Here is a 7,384-nt window from a genome sequence, read left to right as displayed (position 1 = left end):
CTCTCTCTCTCTCTCTCTCTCTCTCTCTCTCTCTCTCTCTCTCTCTCGTTTGGATTGTGCATTGCCGTGTGGTGTGCTGTGTGTTGTTCAGTCCCTATGACAGCTGTAGGAGCCCCTGGCTCACTGGTGACTGTGTTATGCCGTGTCAGTTGGGACACTGTAGAACACAGTCATCTCAGCACAGCGTGCAGCATCCTGCTTCTTGTAGCTAAAACATTTTCCGTTGATGTCATGACACTATTTCATTTTGGCTGCCAAAATTGCTTGCTCCTGTAACCAACACCTGCCCAAATCTGTTCCCATCGCCTTGCATTCCTGAAACAGCAGCCAGCTGAGGAATGACACTTCTAAAAGGAAATATTGAGAAGACTGTTTCAAAATTTTCTTTCTCTTCTCCACCCCATAAAGCTTCTGCATTGCTTTGGAAGAATGCTCTGATCAACTTAGTTTGCTAAAGCAGTACCAGACTCCCTAATTAATGCACGTCCACTTGCACTTTGCCACAGTAAGATGCATGTCTCGCGGAAACAATGGGGTGTTTTTATCCTTTTTTTTTCCAGCTCAATACAGGTTTGGAGAACTCAACTTGTTACTTACTTAAACTCAGATTGATATGGTGTTCCTTCCACTCCATGTCACAAATCTATCTCTAACATAACTATTCTGGCTAGAATGCATATTTATCCACTTTCCAACATTTTTGCATGTATCAAACAGGACGATTTTACACAATACAAATGCAATGAGGTGATTTTATTGTTGTCAAATGTGCATTTCCACTTTTAAAATGACCTTCCCATATTGCATATTCATGTGAGGGGCTCTTTTACAGTAAGAAATTATCTTCTGGTCATTCATGATTGATGGAGCTATCCAGTGTACAACATTGGATGTGACAGCAGTCATCTCAATGGCAGTTGGAGTATACTTTTTGCATAATGTCTTCATATATCCTGTAAGTGACTTTGTTCCTATATCAAGTTACTCTTTTGCAGCGTCATAAGAATCCTCGTTACACCCATGTTTCTCATGTGGAAAACAATGACACCTGGTTTCGTTTAAAGTTTGGTATGTAAGAGAATGACACACAGTGAGCTCCAGTTCGTAGTTTTCAAAGTGAAATGTGTCACCTCAAAATGTCCCTTTCTCTTTCTTCCAAACAGGATTTTAAGTGCTCATAGGCAAAAAATTAGAAGTCTCTATCTAGGCTCAGGTCTATTTTGGTAGTGGAATAAAACACTTGCACTTATTTCCTACCAATAGTTTTGCTAATCTAAACCATCGACTGTGGCTGAGACCTAATGTCAATAAGTAATCACCTGCAGGTATTAATGGTGACCTTTTACAATGGGTAAGATCCACCTCAGGGTGCTTTAGTTGAGAAAAATTTAGCTTGATTTTTAATGTTGCCGAAACAAGAATTTTCATCAATGATAATTATTTTATTATATACAGTACAATACAGTATGTTCTGCTTTCTTTTCTCTCATAATCTTTATGTATGTATGTATATATATATATATGTACACACACATGAAGATATATATATATATATATATATTATACTGGTAGGCAAACTGAATATTTTGGTTTGCATAATAAAAATGTTGTTTAAAAATTACTGGTTAAGTTCAGTAGAGACTTTGGTTAGAAACTTTAAATTTTTCTTGACAAGTTTAGATTTTAGATTAAGTAAACAGTCTAGTAAATGTAAGGCCATTATTATTGCATAACTTTGGCAGAATTTGTTCATTTTCAAGCACTGTCTGGAGTGCATTGTGAATACTGTCATAAATGTTTTTAGATATGAATTATTAAAAATGAGTAGCCATCAGACTCTCTACAATGGATGCACAGTTTTCAATCTTTCATTTCAAATCCATAAATTCAATGGTTGTCAATATGTTGAATATTACTGTTATCTTCATGACTGTAATGTTTTGAAGATAGATGTCGTCTTCTTTCAGATGATTGGTTGTCCTCCTGGCAGATACTTTGACATACCAGAACTAAAACGTCCTTTCTTATTCCTAATAATCATTTAGAAATAGCATTAGATTCATCAGAAGCTTTCTTTGGAGATATTGTAACACTATTTTCAGTCATACTTTATCCATTCAAACAAGGAAGGATTCCTGTGCTATTGGCGAACATAGACAAATTAATTAAAACCTTTTGTCCCTATACAGATCCATAGCAGGCCAAGTATCTTAGATGGCGGCATACCAAATGTGTTGTGGACAGACCTTAGAATAACATGCGTATTTTCATGTAGGAAACGGGAGTTTGTCATTTCCAGGAGGTGAAATGTCTATTGATTTGGAAGGGTTCAGTGGCCAGTTTGGCAACCTGGAAGATTTTTGCAAGACTGATTTTTCAATGCTGTATGGTATTGTTTTTAGTTCTGTCTCAAAGCTGTAACATTTTGCAATATTTACTAGAAATAAAATGCTGCTTCCATATTTTAAATGGATATTGGTGATAAGTTATATGGCTACATGGAAATATTTTACTGTCATATGATTCATCGTAATGATGTGTTCCCTTTCACAGTCACTGTATTCTAGTATCAGACTATAACTGACGTTAGATGTGGATTCCTATAATTTCAAAGTAGGAACAGATAATGATCAATCTTTCCGTTGTTTGGATATTCATATAATATTGGAAACCATCAATCAAAAAATGAAAAAAATCACTAAGACTTGAAAAAAAACAAAAGTTTGAATAATAACAAAACATCTGTGTATATTATGTAAAAGCTGCTTTTCTTTTAATTAATTAACAAAGTTAACCTGTTTATATTTTTGTGTTTTTTCTTTTATAAAGATTTGGTGCTTCTTTTGGCTGTCAATGGTTATGAAGAGCCAGGCTATTTCCATTGTTTATGACCACTTGAGATGATTAAAATAGCATAGTTAATATTGTTCACAGTCATCTATCTTTCAAAGACATTTTTGGATTATGTTCAAGACCTTCAGAATCCATGCAAAAAGTTCTTAGAAATATCTCACTATTTTGTTGCTTTTTTTGACACACTAAAGCCAATTATAGTTTGCTAAAAGTAAGTTTATATTAATGAACAGCCAATTTCAAAGCAAAATTTTAAATCTCATCCAAATCCTTCTGAGTTTATATGATGTGATCATTTCTATATAATCCACTTATGATATAATTGAGCACTTATACATAAACTGGAATTTGGCTGAAGAAGACCATACGAATATCTGAGAGTCTGATTTGGCTCAATACCAGCAATGTTCTTTGTTAGACGAAAGCTGCTGCATGGAGAGTGGAGATCATTAACAACATATTTTTCTTGTGGTTCCAGGAGCCTTTGGCAAGAGAAAGCATAATCTTCAGAGCTTTGTTCCTTTATTCACTTTCTCTTCCTCTACCATGGGTGCCAAAATGAAACCACTGATTTAGTACAACTTCTGGAAGCCAATCTATTTTCAGCATAGCTTCTATTTCCTAAATGCTACTCATTGGGCTTTTCTTAATGTTTCAAGATTGCTAAAAAGAGAGTCACAGCCAAGATACCCAAGCTTGAAAGTAGGTAGGTAGTGTTTAAGATCCAGAGAGATAGCTAGTGAATTTCTAGTGTTTGGTCTTACAAGTGAAAATTTTTATTATAATAGTAATTTTTGAAGTTAATGTGATATAAAAATAGCATCAACCTCAGTGATCTATGAACATCTTGTAATCTGAAACTTGAAGTCTGGCCTGTATACTGTTTTGTATTCATTGTGAATGTGGGTATGTATACACACACATTTTTATCCCTGGGCACATCTCTAATGCTTTTATTCCTGCAAGTATCATTTGGGGAATAAAATATGTCCTAGAACTGGGTGATAATATACAATACCTTGCACCAGCAAAGTTCAAACAAAGTTTTCTGCTAAGTGCTTATGAGATTGTGTTTATAACCACAACAATGGTGTTATTCTGACTTCCATCCTCGCTGTCCTCACCTCATAGCAAGCACACGGGACCATGAGCATCAGTCTTACTTAGCTAATAGGAGAGAGGAAAAGATAGGAGACTATAAAGCAGTATGGCTAGGAAAATGTAGGGTTTTCTTTTTCTCATTTTTTTCTTTTTTCTTTTTTTAATTTATTTATTTATTAAAGATCTCCGTCTCTTCCCCACCACCGCCTCCCATTTCCCTCCCCCTCCCCCAATCACGTCCCCCTCCCTCCTCAGCCCGAAGAGCAATTGGGGTTCCCTGCCCTGTGGGAAGTCCAAGGAACCCCAACTCCCTCCATTTCTAGTAAGGTGAGCATCCAAGCTGCCTAGGTTCCCACAAAGCCATTACATGCGATAGGATCAGAGACCCATTGCCATTGTTCTTGAGTTCTCAGTAGTCCCCATTGTCTGCTATGTTCAGCGAGTCCGGCCTCATTCCAGGCCTTTTCAGACCCAGGCCAGCTGGCCTTGGAGAGTTCCCAATAGAACATCCCCATTGTCTCTGTGTGTGGGTGCATTTGCTCTTGTGACTTTTTCATTTTAATACCAATTTACCTTTTGGGAAACAAGTTCAGTGTTGATTTGAATTACTACACAATTTGGTAAAACTAAACCACTGTTAGTAAACCTCTTTGTTGCTAAGTTACTTGAGTAACCACCCCTGATACTGGATACCTGAAAAGGTCATAAAGGTCTTTTAAAAATGATATATCTGTGTGTTCCCTTGAGGATGACAATTGAGAAGAAATTCCTTTTCTATTAAAAAAAACTAGAAGGGTATGTTTAGATGATATGAATATAAAGATTTTATGCTTAATCATTTTATTGCAGAGCAAATATGACTTAGGTCTCCCTGTCTTTGCTTTATGATCTCAAGAATAAGTAGAGGACACCAGAAAATCTTCTACACTCATTGACCCAAATGGCAGCTTAATTGATGTCTCTCAGAAATGATAAAGATATTGGTTAGCATAAAATTCAGAAATAAGAAGACCATGCTGATCAGCAATAACTAACCATAATATTTCCCCACCATGTATCCAGGTGTGTTTCTTTTGGTTGCATGTCAAGTATTTCCTAGAAGAGAGCTTGTTTCCTAATAACAGTAGGAAACAATCTATGGACTTGAAACATAATCTCCATTCCTGCCTATTTCTTCACCCTATATGAAATTAAGTCAGAATTTGGGCATCACTTTTCTCTTTGAAAAAACTAATGATCTAGTCAAGGAAGTATACTTAGCAACTAATAATTCAGTTTCAGCACACAATGGAAATTTATTATTATTCTCTTATTGAACATATACATCCCAGTTCCATCTCCAGGCTAGCTTGTACAGTATAAACCAATAAACATTATTTTCTTTGAAAATATGATACTATTCTTAAAGCAAAAGACCTCCTAACACATTTAGTTTTATGTGTTTCCATTGTAGTGGCAATTTTTTCCCTTGTTGAGGTTTTCTTAGTTAATATTAGTATTAGAGATTTCTGCTAGATGAATCTAACTCTGATGATCCATTTAATATATTTATGTTTAATATGGCTGTTATGGGAAAGTGCACTGAAGTTTTATTGGGTGAATGATGGTGTATGGTAGTGATTTTGACTAAAATAAAATGGCCAAAGTCAAAATCAAATTATCGTATATGAAAAAAAAGTAAACCATTTAATCATATTGATACCCTCCCATTCAAAACCATCATATCAGGGATTGTGATGCCAACATTCTCTTGGCTATGGTATCTCAGCAACTCTTTTTTTTTCATAGTCAGTTGATAAGCCACTTAAGAAAATATGTCCTTCTGACCCAGCTTGTTAGGGCCCAGCTCAATCATGTCCCATGCCATAAAAGCCTGAATGACAGTTTGCTGATGTCCCCAATTAAAGTAAACTATAATGTGCAAAAGTTTTCCTTTATTGAAGAAATATTACTAAAATGTGCTGCTGCCTCTGATCTGATGCCTCTGATCTGATGCTTACCCTGTATTTTATTACTTGCAATGCTAGGGCATGGCATCCAGGGCCATGTGCATAATAGGCAGATAATCCTAACAATGAGCATCATCCAAACACTCATTATTTTGTTTTAGATGACCACATGCTTATTTTATTAATCAGATCAATGCTTTCCAATTATGTTTCTTAAGCCATTGATTGTGTCAGATACTATCATATAAAGATGAATTCTATAGCAAAATATGTTTGATAAATTACCTACCACTCCTAGAGAGTAATGATTATACTAGCTCCATTCAAGGTTTGGACAAGTGTTGCTGATTATGAATCTTACTTAATTCAATTATATATTGAAAGTCATCTTGTAGCTCCTGCAACTGTCTTATTCCTGATCTCTATTAACATCCCACAAAACTCACCCTGAGAAAAGTTCCACTTGTTCCACTAAGCAGTGCATTCCCATCAGACCAAGCCTTTGATAAGAAGCCCATTTGAAAAATAATTTTGCTGACCCTTTCCTCTTAGGCTCCCACCTACCAGACACAACTCCAAGTGCTGTCTGTGGATCAGTCCTTGAATGTAACTGCTTGTTTCTGTGCAGGACTAGATAAGCAGATTGTACAAGACAAGAAATAATCCCTTAGTCAAGAAAGTATTTCTGTCTTCCTATGCAAAAGGCTATCAACTGAATGAGATAAATATGTGTTTGGTGTCATAGTACACAGGCCAACCTTAGAGCTGAGGAATGTCTTGGCATACTAACCACATTAGAATAGCAGATCTCCATATTAACTTCACAGTAGAGACATCTGAGGACCTTTTAGGTAATATTGATGCTTGGTTTTAGCGTCAGACCCAAACCAACCTACCAGCAACAATGATGCAGGAATTCTTGTGGTGGACCTGCTTAAGAGGATGGCTCCCAAGGTGACTGCAATGTTCTAACAGAGTTGGAATCAGTGTACTAGAAAAAATAGGAAAAAAATCAACTTGTCAGAAAACCTGGTGTTTAGCGGCAGCCACCAATTCAAAAATTTTATCATGTCATGTTGTAGGAGAGGCCACTTGTTTGTTCCCAGCTGCTCAGCCCAAAAATAATCACATAGAAATTATATTATTTAAAGCACTGCTTTTCCCATTAACCATAGCTTCTTATTGGCTAACTCTTACATATTAATTTAACCCATCTCCATTAATTGTGTTGTGCATTTCAACATGACAGTGGCTTACCAGGTAAAGTTCTGTCTGGCTCTGGTGGGGCTCCATGGCTTCTCCCGATTCTGCCTCTTTTCTCACAGCATGCCATTTAGTTTTTCCTGCCTATCTAAGTTCTGCCCTATCAACATGCCAAGGCAGTTTCTTTATTAACCAAGGTATTTGCAGCACACAGAGGGGGAATCCCACAGCATCTCCCCTTTTCTGTTTAAATAAAAGGAAGGTTTTAACTTTAACAT

At 36.3% G+C, this 7,384-nt stretch overlaps 1 protein-coding gene across 2 annotated transcripts in view; it reads left to right on the top strand.

Moving 5' to 3' along the window:
* The window catches only part of Fgf13 (fibroblast growth factor 13), a 515,462-nt gene that overhangs the window by 289,661 nt on the left and 218,417 nt on the right, over nt 1–7,384 (top strand). The window lies entirely within an intron of this gene.

This window comes from Microtus ochrogaster, chromosome X (assembly GCF_000317375.1).
Source record: "Microtus ochrogaster isolate Prairie Vole_2 chromosome X, MicOch1.0, whole genome shotgun sequence".
Classification (NCBI taxonomy): domain Eukaryota; kingdom Metazoa; phylum Chordata; class Mammalia; order Rodentia; family Cricetidae; genus Microtus; species Microtus ochrogaster.
The sequence above is the reverse complement of the archived record's forward strand: the minus strand, read 5'-3'. Positions and strand labels throughout refer to the sequence as shown.